Source organism: Curcuma longa, chromosome 15, assembly GCF_044706935.1.
Source record: "Curcuma longa cultivar G26 ecotype Majalengka, Jawa Barat chromosome 15, ITB_CL_G26_1.1, whole genome shotgun sequence".
Taxonomy (NCBI): Eukaryota; Viridiplantae; Streptophyta; class Magnoliopsida; order Zingiberales; family Zingiberaceae; genus Curcuma; species Curcuma longa.
This window is the reverse complement of record NC_133875.1, coordinates 1,208,216-1,233,529: the sequence shown is the minus strand read 5'-3', so window position 1 is coordinate 1,233,529 and position 25,314 is coordinate 1,208,216. Positions and strand designations below refer to the sequence as shown.

General features: G+C 35.2%; 1 pseudogene; it reads right to left on the bottom strand.

Annotated features, from left to right (window-relative positions):
* The window catches only part of LOC141846293 (actin-related protein 3-like), a 28,521-nt pseudogene extending 3,906 nt beyond the window's left edge, over nt 1–24,615 (bottom strand).
* Nucleotides 24,616–25,314: the final 699 nt, after the last annotated feature.

The following is a 25,314-nucleotide window of genomic DNA, read 5'->3' as shown; positions in this document are numbered from 1 at the left end:
TACACTCTCTACTTGTAAAAACCCCAAAAGATTTACAGGTTTTGGATTGATTTGGTGCTCCTCAAGTTTGATCCATCATGGAGATAAATGCTCCCGAGGTTCAAAATCTCAAGCCATATCAATGTTTCGGTTTTTGACTTGAATGATACTATTTCGATATCATGCCAATGTTTCGATACATGATGACGACAATGAATTAGAGCAAAAGGAAAGAGATGAATCATAGGAAAGAGAGATTGCCTATGCCGAATATGATTTTAAATTTTATACCATGTCGAGTGAAATGGTTGAGCAATATATCATTCCGATAAATTATCGAAATTTGACATCACTCAGCACAGACAAAATCTCTTTTCTTTGCTTTATCTCCTTTTCTTCTTCAACCTCCAATGTATCATCGACACCATGCATTAAAGCATCGACACCATACTAGAACAATATCTTTCCAGTCAAAGATCAAAACTATTACACGGCTCGAGATTTTGAATTTTGGTGTTGAGTAGTATCGAATTTCGGTGATTTACTAGAACGATACGTTCCGATTGGCATGGTACAAGATTTCAAACCATAGGCGTTCCAAGCATTTCTACACTTGCTCTTGATCACCTAACTATCAAGTTTGATTATGTTTCCAATAATCTTCTAAATCAATATACGTAATATTACACACTTGCAAACAAATAATCAAATACAATGACTTGTGCTTGTCAAAGATCAAAACTTTGTGATCAAACATGACCACAAAGGAGGAATCAATTTCCCAAAAGTGTCCCCTTTCTTGATATGTCAACCAATCTAAGCTAGGGACTAAGTAAACTAAATTAGCATAAAATCCATTAACAATCCAAAGCTCCCCTCAACCTGTACAAACATCGCTTGTTGAGTCAAACTATCTTTGAGGTGACTACGTTTTAATCAACGGAGGTTCTAACTTAACAAATAACAAAATGAGCATAGTGATAACATCATAGCATAATCATGAATAATAATAGAAGAACAAGAAACATAATTATAAGCATTTCTATAAACATCACTAGCCATGACCTTAAAGTTTTGCATCATCTCAATTCTCAAGTAACATCACCCAAGGAATGGTCACATACATGTAAAGAGTTAAGCAAAATGATAAAATAGATAAACATGGTCATCAAAGTAATTAGGTATTCTTTTATTATGAAAAGTATTTGTACATACTTGACCCCTTAAATAAAGCATAGCCATAATAAATTTGAACCCACACAGTCAATATATGCAAGGATGCCAAACAAATAAAAAAAAATCAACAAAAGCTCAAAAACTCCTCTAAATAGGTTAAATAGGCATTCTAGGTCAAACTACATAGGTTTAGTCAACTAAAAATATGTTTGGTTGACTAAAAATGAGTAACAAAATTAAATTAGTTTTGATCAACTAAAAATATGTTTGATTGGCTAAAACAAAGCTTCTATAAGAATATAGAGCAATTTTAGTCTAGCAAAAACAATGGTGGCAAACCAAAAATCTAGAAAATTCAACATTCAATTGTCAATTTTAATAACCTTTAGAAAATATTAGAAAAAATTCTAAGTACTACAAAATTTAGAGGATGGGTATTTTGATGTCATATAGTCATCGAATGCATATCATGTGTCAAGTGTGTGCTAAATATCATGAATTATGTTCAAATTGCATGTAATAATATCTAAGTAGATGTGGATAATAAAACATAATGTCAATTGACATAACAAATATATGAAATATGCAGAACAAAATTGGTGGCAAAAATATATTATGAGCTAAGTGTATGAAAATATGTTATAATACAATTTAGCATGAAAGCCAACCCAATAGTATATATATCACAAAAGTATGAAAGTTAGCATGATGATTAATGATAAGCTATAAAAAATCCAAGTTTAAGCTCGAGTGTATCATGAATTCTCTCTTAATTCATGTAGGAAAAATCATGAACTACAACTAAAATACATCTAAATATTATTCAAGCATTAATATTATTAGGCATGGTAAGCAAATAAATTAAGCCTGATGGTCATATATTAAATCATATTAAAAAATAACATGTTATACATCCTCCTCGGGAAAATAAAATTATATAACATGAATACAAATTTGCATGAGGGGATCTAATTAGATACACCAACTCACAAAGGATGAACCAAAATTTATTGGTCAACCCTAAACTCATCCAATATGATAAAACAATGAATCTGGGTATACAAAATAAATTTTAACAAATTGGATTCACTAGGTATTCCTCAAGGAACCATACCTTAACTATTGTTCTACCTTTAAGTACTCTAGTGACATCCCTATGCATGAAAGGTGTATAAGATGTATTTTTGACATTTTGGTTAACTCCTAATAATGAGAGATGTGTCGACCTTTTCTTGTTATTTTAGTTTTTAACCCAAAGCAACCTTATTATTTGTTACCCGTTGGCCTTGTAACATTATAACAAGATATTTGGAGCATTTGTTAATCCTTTCTAGAATAGTCTTCATCTCATAAAGTTGAAATTTCAAATTTTCATTTTTAAGTTCAAGTTGTTCAACATGTTCACATGCCATATAAAAGGAATCTACCTTCGTCTTTCAATACTTTCTATATGCCTTGATCTTATTCTCAAACTTTGTTAGTTCCTTAAGTTAGAAATTCATCATTAGATAAGTCATTTACCGTGAAGTCGCTTTCATTGCACTAGTCTCTTTCCCTTCAAGTAGGCTTTCTTTTTCATGTGTAATTGCCGAGAAAAGTTTTATGGTGCCTTCATCAATGGATGACTCGATGTTTGTTATCATCCCAAGTAGTTGTAACTTTTTCTCTTTCCCTTTTCTTACTTTTCTTTCCTATTCAATTTTAGGCATTCACTTTTGATATGCCGTTTCTTATTACACTTGTAACATGTGATTCTTTGCTTCCATCTTATTTTATTTTCTCATCTTGTGTGCATCATCTTCTATTTTTGTCTTCCTTGCTCAATCTTTTATGTCCAATCTTTTTCTTCACCATATTGGCAATTTGTGTAACGTCATTTTCATTAGTATTTGATAAAGAGGGCAATAATGATGATGATGGCCTTGCCTTCTCTAGCTGTAAATATCTCTTTTCTTGATCTCTTCATATTTACTTTCAAGTTTTCATAAAGCTACACGATGCAAAATGTCTTCCAGCTTGAATGTGCTAGATCCACCATTGAACTCCACATTGAAGTTCTAAGAAATCTTTTGAGTGCATTCTATATCAACTCCCTAGATGATTTACTTGTATTAAATATGCATTTTGCCACGGTTTCTCCATTCTTCATTCTTCATGAAGGTATTGAGTTAATTTCTTAGGAGATTCCTTCTTTCCTTTCTTAATTCAATGGCACCTTTAATTCAATAAGCTTGTCCTATCAAATCTTGAGCATTCTTGTAGTGACCATTTTTATTCAATTCTTTTGAAAGGTCACAAATTGATACACGAGGATCCGAAGATTTTTGTACTATTTTTGATAATTTTTATTTTTTGATAATTTTGAGTTTTTTAATATTTAGAGTATTTTTGATCATTTCTATTTTTGTATTTTAGGATTTTGAGCACGTTTAGAGTTTTAGGATTTTAAATCTGTTAAGATTTTTTTCTTTTTGTTAGGATTTTTTCTTTCTTTTGCATCTTAGAGTTTTGGATCTATTTAAATAATTATTTAGTTGATGTTAGGGTTAAATTGTCGATGAATAATATTTTTCGGCCGTGTCATTTATTTATCTATCTCCTAGTATTCTTTCGAATCAATAAGTTTTAGAAAATTAATTTTTGACGTTCGCAGTCAATCAATGGAATCAATACAACTCGCAAGATAATCACCATCCTATCCGACGTCGATTGGTATTAGAGTTCTAGATCCCATGAATGGTCGTCATGGTTGTGATCGAGGTCGTGATAGACAGGTTCCAACTAAGGAAGTTTTGCATCGTGATCATAGTACTCAAGACGAGATACTTAAAGATCTACAGAGATAAGTCGCAAAATTATCCCAGCGTTTAGTGATGCAAGATTTTAAAGGTTGTAAGTTCCTTTATTTTAAATCTGTTTCAACTTTTGAAAACTCCTATCGCAATTGTCAAAGCCGTGGTCGAGAGAAGCGGTATGACAATATCGGGTTCCAGTTGATCTTCTTTAATTTTCTAGTACACTATGGACCGAGGAATTCATTGATTGGCTTAACGAAATGGAGAGAATTTTTTATTATGAGGAAGTGCCCGATCGTGTGAAAGTCAAATTGATTGTCATCAAACTCAAAGGCTGAACATCAAGCGTGGTGGGAGCAGTTGCAACACTCACGTGATAGACAAGGCAAAGTGAAGATTACTGATTGGGAGATGAAAAGTCACTTTCTTTCTTTCGGCTACACTTAGACTTTGTTTTAATTACGTCAGGCGTTGAGACCTAATGCGAGATTGACTTATACGGAGGAGATCCAAATTCTGTCTCCTGCCTCTACAATGTCGAAGGGCGGTAGTATGAACTATGAACATGAACCTAGCATGTTTCCTTCTTCATTATATTCTGATACCGTTGATGATAAAAGTGAAGTTGATTCTTCTGCTATACAGTATGATGACTACAATAGTGATAATGATAATCATGGGAGGCGAAGTCAGAGCAACTTGGATTCATTTTTGCCGCAACAAAGTTATGGACCTTCTAGTCATTTGGCAAACATGGATTCTTGGAGCCATAAGGAGAATGATGCTCGGAATAGTGAAATCACCTCGCAGCCCAACCAAACTAATCGTTCAGAAAAGATTGCGAAGGATGAACTTCACTCAGATTCTGATGGCAATGTGCCACTAAAATATGATTCGCCAAAATATGACTTTGATGAACCAAGTTTTGAGAGTGAAGATGAGATGGAGTATCCAAATTTTTTTGGATATGGGCGATCCATAAATTTCATAGACACCAACAACAGCTCAAGTAGAAGTTTCCTAGCAGCACTACCTAGTCATGAAGCACCTCTCATGGATGATACTTTTGCACTTGATGCAAGCAAGCATCAACAAGACGTTTTTCATGATGAGAAAAACCTTGAAGTGGAAAGAGGTTCTAATGACAAGGATATGGACTTTGAAAAAGAGGAATAAAATGTTGAAGTAAGAAAAGATAGCAGTGCTCTGGTTACAGAAATTGACAAACAAGGTAATTTAGAATTATCTATTTATGGTGACCAAAATTAACAATGTGAGAGCATAATTATTGAGACACAACAAGAGGAATCCAAAGTATCTTCTGTAGAAGCTAATAATGAAGAAAGCAAAGAAGAACTTAACAATATCCACAATGAGAAGGAAGAGGGGACAATTGTAAGAGCTGATGAGAAGCAGGAAATTATCACTTCCAATACAGATGTTGATAACCAAGCAAATAGGTATATAAATGTCTTATTGCCGGAAACAGAAGAGTCTCAAACTGTGCTTACATCACCAAACAAGCATGATTAAGAAAAGTTGCTTTGCTCTTGAAGCTCAAGTTTCAGATAATAAAGAGCAAGAAACTTTAGAATTAGCTACTGCTGAAAAAGGATCAGTTGAGGAGACTTCCAGGGCATATGCTGGAAACCAATGTGAATTGGTATCAGTTGTTGAAGTTCAAAAAAAAGAGAAGCTTGCGGAAATAGTTATTCAGGAAGCACCAAAATGCAGAAATTTAAAAGCAATCTGGTTAAACAACAACCCTGTTTTTCGCAATTGTAGTGACACAATTGCTAAGTAGTTCTTGCTGCTATCCCTGGTCTGGAAATTTATAACTCACGCTTCACTAGCAATGTTGGAGAAGGGGCATTGGGATTTTGTGGAGACATTGGCGGAGCAGACAATACAAGATGCTTTTGTGGTGATGGTGGTTCACTGGTGATAGTCACCAGCCTTGATCTTTCTGATTGATGTATCAGGGGCCTGCCAAAGGCTTTTTCACCTGTTGTGATGCCATCCCTTTCACATTTGAGTATCCGTAGCAATCCATTAGACCAAGTTTTTGTTGATGTTCTCTTACACCTATTAAGGGATTTCAATTCTTTGCAAAGCTTGGAGGTTGATATTCCTTGTCCTCTTGAAAACAGTGTTGTACAAATTTTGGAATATTGTCCTAATTTATCTTTTCTAAATGGTGTTAACAGATCAGATATAACTGAAAGAGGTAAACATGTCATAGACTCTTCCCTTCAACCATGTTTACCAGAATGGGAACCTACAGAACCTCTTGTCGATGGGTTCTTAATGCAATGTGGTTATGCTTGATGGCATACAAACTCACAGATGAAGAAAAGATTGATGAAATGCCTGCCTAGCATGTCATGGATGAGTTGGATTCTGCTTTATGACACAGTGATAATCCAAATGTCAAGGTGACACCTTTTCTGTTCGTGCCCAATGGGAAACATAGAGCAGCTATAAGCTTTTCACTGCTGTGGCCAACTCAGGACGTGCATTATGAGGAAGAATGCACTCAGGATTTCTTGTTTGGCATCGGGGAGAACAAACAGTGCTTTGCTAGGCTCACAGTTCGGTTTCATACATTAAAAAATTATTTTATCTAGAAATTGATGCTAGAGGATCTTCCTCCTGAGCTACCACTTGACACTATTTTGAACTCGAGGACGAGTCCTTTTTAACTCGAGACGACTGATGCAGAAAGATCCGAAGATTTTTCTTATTATTTTTGATAATTTTCATTTTTTGATATTTTTGAGTTTTTTTGATATTTAGAGTATTTTTGAAAATTTTTATCTTTTATATTTTAAGATTTTGAGTTTGTTTCAAATTTTTAAGATTTTAAATCTATTAAGATTTTTTTTCTTTCTATTAGGATTTTTCCTTTTGCATCTTAAAATTTTGGGTCTATTTAAATAATTGTTTATTTGATGTTAGGGTTAAGTTGTTGATGAATAATATTTTTTGACCGTGCCGTTTATTTCCCTATCTCCTGATATTCTTTTAAATCAACAGATTTTAGAAGATTGATTTTCGACATTCACAGTTGATTAATGGAATCAATACGACCCACAGAATAATCATTATCCCGCTTGACATTAGTTAACAGATTTAAAATCCTAAACAGACTCAAAATCCTAAAATACAAAAAATAGAAATTACCAAAAAACTCAAAAATTATCAAAAATAATACTAAAAATCTTTGGATCCTCTTACATCATAAATCAATGTATAAGTGGCTTTTTTGCAAGCTGTATATTCATCATTATGATTTTTAGTTTATTTGAGCATCTTAATAAGATTTCCATCTTTGTCTCATGGCTTTTTATATTCCTCTTTCAAGGCTATCATCATATTAAAGTTCAAGCAAAAATAAATCTCCATTTGCATCCTCCAATAGGCAAAGTTAATTCCTTCATATAATGGAGAACAATTGGTGAAGTTATCTCCTTGATTGTCACCCATTGCTCTAGGATGTTAAGTTTTTTAAATTTAAGTAATAAGGATAACATTGAATGCAATTAACTAGAGAAAGAGAAAAAAAAAGTTAAATAGATGATGAGTGTGCATCAAGATCAGCGTTGAGTGCAACAGAGATGTAAAGTGAAATAAAAATAAAAATAAATAAATAACACAATGCTAACAAGAGATATAATGTAGTTTGGAACACTAAGTTCTTACTTTTATGGCCTATCAATCTAGTGCAATAATCCCAAAATAAAAATCACTATATTGCTCCTTGTCACGGAGGCAATAGGGTTGGCCTCGATAGTTTAAGATAAAATCTCACAAAATAAAACCTTAGCATAAATTTCCACCTAACTCTCTCTACAAAAATAGAATAAACAAATCTATAGAGAAAAACTTGCATCTCGTCCTACATATTAATCCTAAGTGAGGAGAAATATTATCAAAGAGAGGTTTTAATGCAAGGATGAAATCTTGAACAAACCTTCCAAGCCCCTAGGCAATTCTTTGTCACTTCAACAAAGATAAAGGAACAATTGAAATGTTTTCATACTTCTTGTGCTAAGAGAATCACCAAAATGGACTTTAAGACGAGGTCCAACAATAATATTTATAATGTTTGGTTGGCTAAAAAAATCTCTAGCTGACCCAAAAGTAGCTATTATGACCCTTAGATGTCAACATTCAAAACTTGATTGACTTAAAATTTTTGTCATCTAAGCAAGTTTTGTTGACTAAAAAATGTTTTGGCCGATCAAACTTGCAAACCTACAAGTTTAGCTTAGAACACCATTTTTAGGTAAACTAACACAAAGTTTGATCACCCAAATCTTAGTTACAAGTATAAGTTTTCCTAACATCTCTATAGGTCATCAAAATAAGTTCTCCAAATAAACCCAACTTAGATAACTCAGTGCTTCTCAAGCTTGTCCATTAAGACACTTGATGCAACTCCAGACTCACTCTTGATCGCCTATCAATCTTGATTACAAACAATTTGTTTCAATAAACATGAGTAGTCCTACATGCTTGTAAGCAAATCATAAAATGCAAAGCATTTATCGCAATCATTATGCTGTCGTGTGACCTGAAGGTCATGAGTTTGAGTCTTGGAAACAACTTCTTGCAAAGCAGGATAAGAATGCGTACAATAAACCCTTCCTCGAGACCCCGTTAATCCCGGGACTCCGCATTAGCATGAGCTTTATACACCAGGTCGCCCTTTTTTCTCTCTAGGATATCTAATATTAGTATTGGTTGATCAACCACAACAAAAAGATGGTTGACACAATGAAAATTGGAATAGATACATGTATATGATATGGAGTTATGGACACAAAGCAAAGAAGATTGTGAGTATGAGTGTTTGAAATAATTGCATCATAGGTTTAAGATAAATTTTCATCGCTTTATTCTCACTGAATGTAATACTTATAGTTACTATCATATTTTAAATCTTTAATTAATTCCATGGATTGAAATCTTGAGCCGTATCGCGTGATACCGACGAAAAATTTCGTTTCACCGACAGACCAACACCGACACAGCACCGACATAGGCGTTCCGGCCGAGAGACACCTTCAGAGGCGTCGCACGAGCTAGGTGACACCTTTGGAGGTGTCGCGCGACCTCGGCGATGCCACTGGAGGCATCGTCCGAGCTCGACGATACCATCGGAGGCGTCGCGTGGACTCGACGATGCCTCCGCGTGCGGGCCGCTTGCGTGGCCAGTCGCGGTTTCGTTTTTGTTTTATTTTTTTTACATTTAGGTTTAATAAGATTTTAATAATCAAATCCTAACTATAGTTGGAGATAATTTAAATAGACTTTATTAAAATCCATAAAATTATTTTATTATTTTTAAAAAATATTTTATTTTTTATTTTTAAATATTTAGATTAAATTTTTTTTATTTTAATTAATATTTTTTATATTTTAAAAATTCCAAAACTATATCGGTACAGTACGATACGGTACTAAAGCTGTATCGTTCCGGTTTGAGATTGAAACCTTGGCACGACTCGATATTTTAAATCTTGATTAACTCATTGTTTAATTGGAAAATTATTTAGCACTAAATAGAAATTTGGTTTAATTTAGTACCCAAAGAGACATGGATGTGGGTGACACACTACAAATCTTCACCTGATCAATTTCAATTTTAGTACATGGGAAGAAATATATATATGTTGCTTGTTCTAATTGTAACCCATTGAATTATGAAACCATGCTCAATGCACAAACCACTTCTAGCACTTTGAAAAAATAAAATTTTTCAATCAAAAATAAAGGAGAGAAATTCACAATGACAACCTCAAGGTTCATAAAGAAGGCTTGTTGATTTTTGCTAAAAGAATTATATTAGAATGAAAAATACATGCAACATAGGTTAGTTGCAAAATTAGATTGAAATACTCACCTCAGGACCAAGAAAGCGCTCATATCCAATATCACAGGTATATGATACTCCAGTCTTTGGTTTAACACCAGTCCACCGCTTAGTATACTTACGAGGGTCCTTGTCGTGTTTATTGAACTCCTAACAGTAATGAAAAATATTAGGTAATGTTATCGGAAAAGTAACAAAATTCATCATCAAAGTTCTTTGGTGATTCTTTATCATAGTCATACGTGCAATTTGGCTTAATAATTGTGTATAGAACAATCAACATCCATTCTCTAGTGGGAAAGAATAGAACACACCTAAGAGTGACTGGATCATCCATTAGACTCTAAACTTAAAATAATCAAATTGCTCTAAACAAAGAAAATAATTAAATACTTGCTGGAAATGTGAGTTTGATAGCAAGGTCAGCATTTTGTAATGTATAACTGTGGACAAACTTAAATTGAGCACTTTAAGTTTTTGCAAGCTAGAAAGTGGTATGAAATTGATCAATCTATGAATGACCACTGGCTTATTTGACATGTGACAGTTTTTCCATTTATCTAGTATCACTGATGCATCTTTTGCATAAGGAGCTTGAAGCCATGCAAAATGCAGAAATATATGATGCAGAGCTAATGCATCCTCCTTTCCCAGTAATGATATCTTTAACTTACCTTCACAATATCTGAGCAAGTGTAACAATACAGTTCTTTGACCTTCCTTGCTACTTCCAGTGAATCTTCTGGTGGTATATGTTCTCCTCTCTCCTATATGAAAAGATAAGCATTAATAGGTAATTATGAGCATGATATAGCTAACTCGTAGAAGTTGACAATTACAATAGTTCATAACCAGGAGTATCATAAGAGTTAGTTTATCAAGAAAAACACTGGCCTATGTTGTGCTGATGTGCAGAAAAGTACAAATCTGCAACCCGATAAAAATACAGAAATGGGCACCAAAACAAGGTACTACTGGAGGATCCAAAAAGTAAGTAACCAATATTATGTACTTAATTTTACATCTTATAAGGGGTTTATCTGAGTATATTGACACTGATAAGAATCTCAACCCACATTTAATGCTTGCCAATAATTAAAATCATTATCTGGAGAGATAAACTAGGATATCAACAAAATCAAGGACAAACCACCCTTTTAAGTAAGGGTGTTCATTAAGTTCAAATCAAACCAAACTGAATTAACATATAAACCAAATTGAAACTAAATCAAAATCATCAGTTTGTACTGATTGAGTTTGGTTTGAACTGAATTTGTAATCAAACAAATTAATTATTTTACTAGACTATAACATTTAATGCATACCGACAATAACTTTGCATCTTCAAAATAAAAAAATGTTGCAGCCCTGATGCTGGACTCAAGATTCTCATTAACACTAATTTTCAAACATCTTGCAGACCTCTGGTTACATTCCAACTATATATTTTTTCTGGAAATCGAAATAATTCATATCAACAAAGATCAGAAGGTTGGTGGTTGGTATTTCCTATCTCTTTCAGTACAATTAACTAGCTGAAGTCAATTAACTAGCTGAAAAACTTCCATTGAATATTTCTAACTCAGACACTCATGCAACTCCATGTAACAAAGATATTAGTGTTTATAAGATATAAACTGAAACCAAGATATAAAAGGATTTAGCTTCAGACGTAGTTTCGTAATACATTTAGATTCACCTGGCAACAAAAGTGATTGTGCCTATAAGAATATATACTGAAACCAAAACATAGAAGGATTAAGGTTCAACATAGTTACTTAATCCATATAGATTGACTAGTATGATCAATAGGTCATTTGGTTTCAATATATGGCTATTGACTATCATGAAAATATTGATTAAAAATCTTTCTTCTACAATTCAAGCCATATTTTATGGCATTTCAGATGTTATTTTTTTCCGTTCAACAAAAATCTTTCAAACAATGTGTGGAGAACTAAACGAAATTAATTGCATATATTGCAGGGAGAAAGTTCCACTTGTATGATCAACCAAATTAGCTGATATAATACGTGGCGAAAAAATTTTTAACATAGAAGATGTTCTACCTTCATAAGCTGTTGAACAAATTGAGTAACATCCTTGCCAGCAATAGGAATGGATTTGATGCTACCTCCAATCACATAACCATCAGCTACTGGCACTACATGAGTAGCTCCATCTCCAACATCTACAACAACGCCTGTCATTTCGCACTGAAAAGTGCAGGCTGACTTTCAAAACAAAGAGTTTATAGCTACACCACTCAAAATAAACTTACAACAAAAATCCCCACTATCAAAAACTTACACTTGCTAATAATTAAATCAGATAAAATTTTCTGATAGGAATCAGAACTGATTTTGAGCTTCTATTAGAACTGATTTTGAGGGATATCTCATGACAAGAACTTCAGGAGACTAAGATAATATAATTTTGAATCATCAACCATACACATTTTAAATCTAACCTTTGAAGTAGTGTACCCGGCTGCAAGGGCAAGGACAGGTTGAACAGCAATATATAACCCAGGGACATTAAATGTTTCAAACATGATTTCTCCTGCATATTCTCGATTCTCAGGTGCAGTAAGTGGGCTTTCAGTTAGTAGGAAATAATGATCTTCTGGATCACAGCGTAAGTAATTGAAAATACATTGCTGCCAAAATCTTTCCATTGCATCCCAATTCTCCACCTGTAAAAGGGTATTTTAACTTCTACACATGATGGGAGCTATGCAATCATGAATTGCCAATTCTTCATCATTCATACCTGACCATTCCGAATAGGATAACTAAGACTGTATGTGTTACTAACACGAAAACGCTGTAAAGCATCTTCCCCAATTAAATAATCAAGATCTGCCATTACACTTGCATTATGCTGTGCCAACCAATTTCCTTTAGTAGGGCCTCTAGATTGATTTGAAAAAGATTCATTGGTAGCAACAACAGTGGGTATGATGAAGCAAGGTTCTACATTGCCAGCATATCCCAACTTGGTATACCTAAGCATAAAACAGATTTGTCAATGAAGAAAAAAAACAAGAGAAAAAAATACAAAGAATACATGCAGCATGTGCCATGTGCAAGCTTTTTGATCACTGCAAGTATGGGGCATGTGTAGACTTTCTAGTTTCATGTAAAGAGATTGACATGAAAATGACTAAGAAAGAATGATGCAGAAAAGGAATCTAATCAGCCAATATCTGAAATTTGAATTCTGATTTGAGTTTTCCCCCTTTTCTTGCACAAGGGGGGTCAGTATATATTGATATTAAAAGATATGTACATGTACATTTCAGCACAAAAACTTGTCATGAAAAAAGAAACTCTCACATCTCTATCTGTTACTACTATCTCATATGCAAGGGAAAAACTCTGATGAAACTATCTACATGTTGCAAATTTCCTAAAGAAAAACGAACTGGATATCCAATTGTCTTCATAATCAAAACTTTTAAACATGAAATTTCATAGCAGCCTTAAACTCATAGCAGCTCGAGGGAAAAATATAGCATGCCAAATCCAGAACTTGAGGCAATGTGCCATAAAGCATGCTAATCCAGTTTGCAATCATCACATGCAGCAAATTCAGCAGCCATAGCATGCCAATTCAGGGAAGCAGCGTGCCATACGCAAAAACTTATAGGGATCAATTAGTAACCCCATAACAGGTTCAACATTAGAATACAATGTACATAAGAATAATGACCTGCAATTCATTTAGAACGAAGCACATCGTAAACATATATCAACATATAGAGTGCATGACCTGCAATCCATACGGTAAAGAGTATCGTATATACATGGGGTGAATAATCCACAATCCACCCAATACCAACTCCACTATATAAATATATATAAATGGCGAACAACCCACAATCCACATAAAGATGCTATTCAAAGCATAAAGATGAATGACTCACAATCCACCCAGTGAAATAGACATCTCATGTAAAATGGATGAAGCTTTCGAACACACGAAAAAAAGATGCATGGATCCCTCGAGTGTGGAGCCAATACTCTATGATATAAGTAATTCATTAATTTGTTTATTTCAGTATAAGAGGTCACACAAACACAATCCCTTTTGGAGTGTGAAGCCAAAATTCTATAGTATAATTTCTCTATTACTTTATTAGTTAGAATAATTAATTACGTAATTTAATTCATCATGGTTCTCAAAAGGGAACAAACAAACTAGATATAACAACTATGAATATAAAGGGCATGCAATATGGGAGAAAATTTTCATGCAATAAGAGTAGAGATGAGATCATAAATAATTTTATTTCCAACAATTACAAAATTGACCTACTTTCATAAATTAGATCATACACAAGGTAAATGAAATGAAACAAGCAAGAATAAACCCACTTGAATAAGAGCTTCCAGATGAATACTTATTTCAACCCACAATGCACTTTCAAGCCTCATAACTCAACCTATAGAAACAAATTCAACCCCTATTATGACCTTAAACATCCATCTAGATAAAAAGGTCATGGACTAGAACTTACCTTAAACATGCAATACAAAAGTGGCATACCATCATTTGATAAGATCTAGCAAGGGTATCCATGATGCTCCGGTGATTGTCACCCTTAAACTATCTTGAAACCTCAAATCCATATTACAAGAACTTATTTTAGATAAAAGGATCACAGGTACACTTTACCTTAAGGCATGCATTAGTTCCATCTATCCTAACTTGCCCCTCAATGACTAACATAGCACATAGCACACTAGATAGGGTGAGGAGAAATCTGAATTGGGTTTGTTGGAAGGAAAGAAAAAGATTTCCCCAAATAACTGATCGAGTTTAGATCCCGTGTTGTTGCAAGGAAAGAAAGTGTCGCCACTTATCAGTGGCTTGATCTGACCCACTAGAATCATTGCCTTATGCATTGTAGCAACCACAAGCATTGGTTACAATGGCTGCTGGGAGGATGTTCGACACAGATGGGTTTCCTTTCAAGTATAATGTCACAATAGACAGAGAGAGTGATGGCGATAAAGGTCACAACGATGATGATGGTGGCATCATGGCCTCTGACCAAAGAGGTCTTTCGCAATTAGGTTTTCTCAAAAGAAGAGGTGGGATGATGACAACTAGGGGTGAGCAAAAGTTTGTTAAACCAAACAAATCGTTTGAATTTAAAAATTCAATTCGGTTAGTTTAGAATTTCAATTTTTTCTAAAACGATAGTTATTTCGGATAATTCGATTCGATTTTAAAATTCCTTATTCGGTTAAACCAAAATAAAAAACCAGAACCGGTAAATCCCTAAGTAAACCCTAAATCCCGATTCTCGAATCCATTCATCCGCTTCACTCACGAGTCGCAACTCTGTTTGCATCTATGCTTGCGCCTCCGAAGACCAACTGCCTTGCTCGATCCCCTCCCGTCACTCTCGCTGTCAGTGCCTGCCTCGATCTCCTCTTGTGGCTCACACCATCGGCAACTACTATGATCCCCTCCCATCGCTCTCGCAGCCAGGTGCCTGCGACTTCTCACCGTCGGCTCCTCCTTTCCTTCCGTCCTCTCGCCGCCTCTTGCTCATTCCTCCCGAGACCAGAGACCCGAGTCCTCTTGTCCTCATGCCACAGTAACCAACAACCGCTGACCATCGTGGGTAAGTATGAAAGTTGTGATACTATCTTGCTCAATATTTTGAAGTTAGTAATATTTGTATTGATCTTGTACTGTCCATATGAATTCCTTATTGAACTCAAGTATTTAACAATGTCTAGATATCCTGATAAATATCATCATGCCTTTAGTTTCAAAGTTTTGAAGATATCCATGACTGCATGTTGATTAGTAGGATCTTATTGTAATATTGGTATTAAACATCAGATAGAAGCCCTTGTTAACTAGTTGTAAGGTTAGGTTTTTTATCCTCATGTGACTATTGTTTGTTAATTGACAAAATTTTGAACACTTTAAGATTGCTTTGGCGACCTAGTGTTAGTATATCAACTAGTAAGGCTCTGCAACATTATGTTGTTGGATTGGCAAGAGTATGTTGAAGAAATTGATTGGATGAAAAGTTAGTAACCAGAAAACAAGCCTTTTTAATTTTGACAATGCTTTTCTAGCTAACTGTGATCATAAATAAATTGAGTTGCGTTAGACATGGTGAGTTCAACCTTAGCCATAGTTTTCGATCAGATCTTTCTTGTCTTGTTCGGCTATACTAATCAAGCAAAGGTAATTAACAAAAAAGAGATACATAAAAAAGAATGATTGCAAAGGTGACTTGTCTTAAGAACGACCTCATAGATTCCCCTCCATAGCCTCTCTTTTTCTCACTGATTCACATCAATTAATCTAATCTAGTATATAAAAATGATTGATTTCTGTTTATAAAATTTTACCTTAGGTTGTACTTATACCAAAATATTTTCTTCAATTCTTTTTTCATCAATAAATTTAAATTGATTATCTTGTTCATATGGTAAATAACAAATTTTTACTTCTTGATCATTTAGGGACTAGTACAACACAAGGAGTCAAGGTTTCAAGGACAAAACAAAATCCCCATATTGCCACGTTATGCAAGAATTCAGATTGCAATATGATCTATAATCTTTAGTCTTCACAATGTAATTTATGTGGAAGTTGAATTATGTTTATCATCTCTTAAATTTTAATTGACATTTGGCAAAACTTGTAATTTTTAATTTTAAACTTGTAGTGGTTAAACTTTTGGAAGTTGTAGATCGCTCATGGTTTAATGTAAGAATGTGATTTAATTTGAGGGAATTAATTTAGTTAATTTTGTGATATGCAAGAATGTAATTTTGTAAATACACAGGGAAATTAATTTTATGAATATACAGGAGTTATTTTGAGTTTTTTTGATAATTTATCGAACCATATAGAATCTCTTCTACTACTATGATAGTCGAAACATCATGACCCCTTTCTAACTCACCCTTGAATTTACCATAAGACATGAGTACTAACTTGCTTCTTTGGTGGATTGGTTTTAGAAGGTTAAAATGGAGTTAAAACAATCTTCTTTTCATTCACCTTAAATTTGTAGCCATCATTTGACACCCTCCTATCATAATCCCAAGGACTTTCCAACAATATATGACAAGGATCCATAAGAGCAACATCACCCAAAACTTTATCTACATCACACAAAACTTTATCTTTATAATTCTTGCCAATAGAAAAAGGATGAAGCATCTTTTTGTTACCATGATTTCATTCCCCTTTTGCAACCATCACAATTGTTAGGGATTTAGATGAGGGATAGTATCCAACTTGTGATTTTGCATGATCTCCCATGATACCATCATTTTTGAAAAATTTGATCAATTCGATTTTCGACCGAATTAATAGATACTTTATCAGTTCAGTTTGTTCGATTTTTATTGGACAATTCATTCAGTCAGTTCGAAAAAATTCGATTTCGATTAATTCGATTCGGTTTGGTTTCAACTAAATACTCAACCCGAATGACAATAGGGTTGTGGCTGTGGCGACAAGGCAACAACAACAACAATAGGGCCATGACAGTGGCAAAGTGACAATAATTGCAGGGTGACGATGATGGAAGAGTAACAACGATTGGGTTAGAGGGAAAAGAAAAATATAAACAAGGACTGTTAGTGCAATTGGCCTTCAGGATTTTGATGGTTTAGTTTGAACAATATATTAAAGGGAGTTTGATCAAGGGGGACCAAATAACTTGATCAAGGCTGATTGAGTTAAGTGTAGAGTCCAAGCAAGTCAAGGTTGATTAGAAGTTTAGAAATGAGTGAGAAGTCCAAGTAGGACCAGATACTTAGTAGTCAATGAAAGTTTTAGTGGGACTAGACAATGGAAGACTTAGTTGGGAACCAAACAATAGAAGTCATGAAGAGGCTATGTAGTAGAAGACCTGATTGGAAACTAGACAGTGGAAGTCCTAACAGGGCTAGGCGATGAAAGACCAACCCGAAAACTAGATGGGTGACGTCCAAGGTGAGTCTGCTGAGAGCTGGACACTTGACAAAACAAACCTAATACGTTAGGTAAACCACGTACTAGGTTTGTATGAAGTTTTGGATGTGTTGTTTGCGTGTTTTGTCTTGCAGGACGCTGGATTGGACGGAGACACAAAACAACGAAGGCTATTCGGAAGCCGGACTGAGTTTGGTGGACTAAATTGGTCCAGGCAACCAAAGCCAAAGTCGATCATTTACGAGTTGTTCAGTCAACGGGTGAGTTTTAACTGAGTTCCAAGCGACTGGAGGGTGTTCCAGGCGACCAAAAGGCCAAAACTTAGCTCGAAGAGGATCGAATTTGCAGTTGAGTTAGGAGGAGTGTTGTAATATTTAGGACTTTAGATCTGCTCTTGTGAGTTTGTTTTTATTATATATGCTCTTACTGTTATTCTTTTATTATGATTGCATCTTACTAAATTGTAAGCGGTTTCTCCGTTTCTAGAAAGTGTCCGGAAAGAAGAAAGATATAGTGGACTCATGCCAAGTACACAAGTTTTGAAGTAGCACCCTGGGGAGTGTGAACCAAGTAAAATTCCTCGTGTTCTTTTTTTGTATTACTTATTATTTCCGTTGTGTATTACTAATTCTGATAGAAAAGAAAGAAAAAGACGAATACGCTATTCTCCTCCCCTTCTAGCGTAAACAAATCCTACAAGGGTTGCACGAAGTGGGGAGGAGGAAAGGTTAGGTTATTAATTAACATTTTGCAAATTAATCTATAAATTTTAATAATTTACAATTAGGTCCTAACAAACCAATACTATAATATCCTACACCCCTAAAAAAAGAAATTTTGTTCTCCAAATTTGGCTTACCCACTAGGTAAAATGAGGGCATGAAACTCGCATTTCATTTTCTCATTCCCGAGTTACCTCTGGTTTAATGTATTGTTAACCTGTTAATAAACCTTTCAATTAACATTTAGAGTTGACCTAAATTGAACCTAGACTGAGACAAACACTAAATCTCAATATTACCAAGGTTTAAAATATCGAGCCGTGCCGGAGTTTCGGTCCTGGACCGGAACGATACAGTTTCGGTACCGTATCGTACCGTGCCGGTATAGTTTCGATATTTTTTAAAATATAAAATATATTAATTAAAATAAAAAATTTAATCTAAATATTTAAAAATAAAAAATAAAATTTTTTGATAATTTTATAGGTTTTAATAGGGCCTAATAAAATTTTTTGATAATTTTATAGGTTTTAATAGGGCCTATTTAAATTATCCCGAATTATAACTTTGAACTATAGCTAGGAGTTGATTATTATAATCTAATTAATACCTAAGTTTAAAAAAAAAAAAAAAAAAACTCGCGATCGCGCGATCACGGCACGCGGATGCGGACGCGCGGACTGTCGCGGGGCCCCGGCGACATCGCCGGCTCCGGGCGGCGCCTCCGGCGGCGTCGCCGGCCCCGGGCGGCGCCTCCGGCGGCGTCGCCGGCCCCGGGCGGTGCCTCCGGCGGCGTCGCCGAGGCCTCGCGACGCCTCAGGAGCGTCGCCGAGGCTGCGCGACGCAGCCGGAGGTTCCGCCCGGAGCCGTCGACGCCGCCGGAGATGCCGCCCGGCCGGAATTCATGTGCCGGCGCTGTGCCGGTGCCGGTGCCGCGTCGGAACGAGATTTTTCGTGCGTATCGGGCGATACGGCACGAAATTTCAAACCTTGAATATTACACTCTCATAATTCTCACAATAGTCTAATTAGAGACTAACCTAAGGTAACATTGTAGTTCAAATTTAACTAGATTAACTTAGCCCCAATTTGAGTCAAAAAACTTAAATGCACTGAAAGTGAATGCTCTTCATATCGAACCATGATCTTAAACTAAATCAAACTCAAATTTGATTTAAAGAATATGAAAAAACCCTACAAATTATACTCAAAACACTACCTTCCCTTATTCACAAGGATCTCCACTCTTCTAGTCTTCAAATTTCACACAATAGACTATTTCTTGACAATTCTAGATCATTTTTATACATTATTTGGATTCACCAGTTAGAACTTTGAATATCATCACACTATCGGCTAACAGTTTAAATCTTGGCGTATAATTGATATATCTCAATCATCAAGTCACAAGCACAATTTAGCAACCATCCCACATGTCTAGGTCAATCAATAACTATTTCAAGATGTTCTAGCTTGCAATTTTTCAAAAGTTTCTCAATTTAAAGCAAGTACAACAATGATGACAGTTTGCATCTATTTAATTATTTATCTTAAAAACCACACACATATCAACATAGTTTCAAGTATAAAAAAAAGGATAGTCTGGTGCATGAAGCTCCCACCAATGCGGGGTCCCGAGGAAGGGTCTATTGTACTCCAATTTGCCTACTTGATCCTAGTAACAATCCTCAAAGAACCCCACAATATGGTACACATTTTTCAAAATAAGTCATACCTGTGTGCTATTCATATTAATATTAAAACTAGCAGAGCAAATACAGGATCTAATCCAACTAATAAAGCAATCAGGAAACCTCATCTTTCTCATCAAGGAAAAAATATATTTGTGGTTTAAGGAGTCAAATGTCTTATGCAGATTAACCTTATTACACATTCTGGGAGGCCCTAGCTCTAAATGATACCCTTTCAGCAAGTCCCAACAAATAACCAAACTATTCTAGATTAGTCAGCCCTTTATAAAAGCATGCTGATTCCCAACATTGATTTTTGATAACATAAGCTTTGTTCTATTAACAAGAAGGTGCAGAGATTTGGCTTTTTTCTTCACCAAGGTTATAGAGGTAACATTTACCTCATCGACCATCAGCCTCATCAAGTATCATCTCATGGCTGATAAAAAAAGATTCTATAGCTTTTATGACATCTTCTTTAATCATATATAAGGAGGCTTTATAGAACTCTACATTATAGACATCCACCTCTGGGCCTTATCCAATGGTTCCTTGAGTATAACACACTCAATTTCTTTATCAGAAAAGGCCTTATAAGACAGGTTACCAACATCAAGAATTCTATTCAACATGGGTAAGAGAACTCTATTTAGCATGGGTACGAGGTTAACAATTTCATCTTCATGCCTATCCACCACACTAGCACCTAGAAGGGAGGTAAAAAGTCTACGGCCTCTTCTTCATGATTTTCCCCTTTCAACACATTTCTATAATGATCCAATGTAGAGTTTATGGAATTCTTATGCATTCTAGCCTGCAAAGATCTATAAGCATACCTCATGTTAGTCACCTAATGCTATTGTGGTATCTCTAGATGTTTGTCTTACCTACACATCCTCCAATTCAAGCAGCCCCATGATTTCCCACTGCAAACTCAATTATTGCTGTTGCAAAATTATATGTCGGCAAGGTTTTTTGCACTTATTCTAGCTTCAATTTCACAGCAGCAGTCTGATGGTCATTACCTCTCTTGATATCATGCGACCACAACTTCAACTCTCTTTTCAAAATCTGCAACTTTGACACCATCACAAACATAGGGGTTAAGGCCCTCCCAATTGTTTGGTAATAACTCGAGTTGGTTATGCAATCAATCTAGTTTAGTTTGTCAGCTTTCAATTTAGGTAGTCAATTAGTTAATGAGGGTAATAGTAGTTTTTTATTTTGTTACTTAGTTCCAAGATCTCATTGGAATTGAGTTTATAAAAGTAGTAGTCTCAGTTTTCGATCAATAAAAGTTTTTACTTTTTAGTTCTCTATGTGTGATTTCCTTTGTGTGATGTTTGGTTCTGATTGTGCCATGCCAATTAGTATCAAAGTCAGATTCAGGTTCGGTCTCTATACGAGTTCTTTCTTCTCTCGATGCTGTGCCCTCAAGAGATCTAAAGATAAAGCCACTGTTCCACTATTGCTCCACCCACACACAACCTACTTTTGATTCATGCACATCCTCCTCCTTCCACCCAAAGTAATCATCAACCATACACCTCCAAGCAACGTAGTCTAGGCCCATTGTTGTTGCTTCTTTGACTTGCCCTCCTCCCTGCTCTCTTTCACAACCAGAGCTATAGCGGCACCTCTGACAACTGCTGTTATTTCCCTGAAATCAATTGCTGCCTCACCACACCATCTCACCTTCATATTGCTACCTCTTGCCATCATTGCAATATCATATGGTTGCTAGTGCCCATGCCCCTGTCATCTTCCTCTATTGCCAGAAATTCCTGTGGTTGCTGCCACCGACCCAATTCAATTTGACATCGTTGTTGACACACCCCCATCCATGAAGATTCAAATCCCAAATAAGGATCCAACTTAGTTAAGCACAAAAAAAATAGCAACAACATTAAAAAAGAAATTTCTTTGGATTTGAATGATGGTTAAAACCAACTAGATTGAGGTTTAATAGACAATTCACTAAATTCTAGCAGATCTCAAAACTCAATCAGAAGTTGGATAGAGTGTATATAATCAAACTTAAAAGTAAGCTATAGTGGAAAAATAAATAATTAAATATTTGCAAAGATAAAATTCCTTAATTGCAGTGAAAAAAAATAGAAATAAGATGCAATGATAAACCTTGAATTGAATTACAACAATAAAAATTAATTAAGTGCAATATGAAAAACAAATTATCCATAATGAAAAAAGGTAATTAAGTGCAATGAGAAAATCTAATTGAGTGCAATGAGAAACATTAACTATTTGCAACGAGAAAACTAGAACAAGAGAGAAACAATGTTCATCAAAATCCAAACACGTGTTTAGGGTTTTAAACACTTTGTAGTTTTTTGGTGACTGGGCATGCCCAGAATGTTGTACATCTTCTTTTATGGTTAACCTACATTTATCTATCAAAAAAAAAAAAAAAAGAAACGAGAAACAATGCTAACACGATATTTTAACATGGTTTGGAGATCACACCTACTCCATGGCTCATGTCATTTTGGTGTGACACTTTGCTAACAAAAAAACAATTAATCTTGTAAACAAGTATCACAAGTCTCATATCTGATCTAAGAGGATAACGAAACTTCAACACTATATCTGTTTTTAAAATGATTATAGAAAGTAAGTACAAAAGAGAGAAGAAAAAGAAAGCAACTCAACCTCACCCATCCTCCAGAGTACATACATAAAGCATGTAGGAAAAAAGTTAAAAAAGCTAAACTTGGTGTATTATAAAAGATGGACACAAAGCTCACAAAGAGGCAGCTCAAGAGCTTGATAAAAAAGTCGTGGCGATAATATCTTGTGTATGTTGTGTGTTATGAGCAAGAACCCCCTCAAGGGACTTTGTAGATGATTTAGAATATTTAGAATTCAAATTTAGATCCAATCCACGACTTCTTTAAATATGAAGTTAGTTCAAATTCAAGCTCTTTTGCAACCTTTGGCAAGTAAGGAAAACTATTTAGTTGATCGTATCACCATCATATCTGTTAATGGATAACTATTTTATAACAGATGATCATTATACAATAGTTTGGTTGATAAAACAAAATTTGTTTATAACAACACTTGATGCTTATTATCTATTAGTTTGGTTAGTTAATGGTTGCCTAATGGTGCTTAGTCGACAAAACAAAGCTATTTGTTTGACCACCAGTGAACAATAAATATTGAAATCATTTTCAGGCTTTTTAGGCAACTCACTTTGACCTATGCACATACTTATATACTACAATATATTTTACCCAAGCATACAAACATTTTGGGCATTCTTTGCTAGTCAAAATACTTTCTAGCCAATGCTCGACTAGGTTAACTTGCACACTCAATCAACTTGTAAAATACAATACACCCACTTAAACATTTTGAACATGTTTGTAAAACATAAAAAATCGATGAGAGACTAACAAAACTATCTGAACCCATGACTCTATTTTAATAGGGTAGACTAGTTTTCAAAGATAACACATTTTATTTTATGTAACAAGAACAACAGTGTATATAGTCAAGTAAACTGTTTTTTAGGGAAATTATAAAACTGCATGGGTATCCACATCTATAGTTTCAAATAGGGATGTAAAACTTATTATTGTTTTAACATTAGTCTAATTTGTCAGTTATTATTTGAACATTAGCAATAAATGGTACTCACAAATATTAAGCAACTATGTTACTTAATCTACTACTGACGGGGGGACAATATTTCCCATAGTTCCAAATGGTGGATATTAGATGGCGAGTGGACAGAGGAGCATGGTTGTGGGGTTACCGGCCATAGTCAAGTAGAGTAACAAATTTCTCTTCTAGCAGAACAAACATCCAATATTCTTTACATAACTACGGTCGTCTTTTGTCTAGCATATCAGCAGTGAGCTTCTTATTGCAACTAATCACTTCGTAAATTCCGCAGCTTCCTAGCCCCTCGATGCATCTACGATCGAAAAATTAACTACAATTCTCTGAATTTTCAACTGCAAAACTCAACTCCATGTGATGCATCAGAGGGAACCAAATAACCAAGCCGATACAAGGCGACACAAAACTGACAGAGAATATAAATCATGCGCGAACGGAGATGAAAGGGATACAGCTGTACATGCCCATACCCGGTGCCGTTGTCGACGACCACTGCGGGCCGAGAAGCAGCGTCCATGGAGGAAGGAACGAGGATGAGGAATCAGCCGTGGCGATTCGGCGAGGGGGACCGCTCACAGCAGTGGCGCCGTCGGCCGGAGCAGTGGAAGAGCCCTGGGTTTGTGGATCGCGCTGGCTGGCCAAGCTGCCTTGGGAGGCAGCGGTGCGGAATTACCGACAAAGGGGGGCACCGCCCTCACCGACACTCCACAACTTGACCGACACTCCTCTCGCTTTATCTCGCGTCGTTTCGTCTCATCTTCCATTCTCGGTCGGTTGAATCTAGAAGCTACCGATAAACAGTAACCATCTACATCTAACGAACAGCGTGCTCGTTCCAACAAAATACCGTATTTAACTTTAATGAAAATAAAATTTTAAAAAGATTTTCATAATAGACAATTTTATTTTTTTTACTTGAAAAAAATAAGATGGATTTTACATGAATTATGAATTTATCCGCGGATCAAATTTTGATCGTTATTATTTCTGCTAAAAAATCGGAACGGAAAGCAATTTCTTCCCTTCACATAGTTAAATTTCTCCTTATGCCTCACGTGTGATGACGGCGTGTCTGATCGTAGTCGGTGATTTTGATTTTCGGGACATAATTAAAATAGATAAAGATTAAATTTGGATGAAATCAAGATAATATTTTTTTATAATCATAATTATAATTTTTTAATTTATTTTTTAATAAATATATAATAAAATTATCGATCTGTTGAGATGATAAATTTTATTTTTTAACTGAAGTAGTCAACGGTCTTGCAAGATCGTGATCGACAAGGCCAGTGATCAACGACCACGATGGACGTGAACGCCTCCATGCAACTGCGATCAGTGGCTCCATGCGAGCACAGTTGATGACCGTTCATGACGATCCATAATGTTGCTAGTCTTGTTTACTGTTTTTTTTATTTTATTCTCTCTTTTCCTTGTTTTACCTTTTCGGATTTATTCCC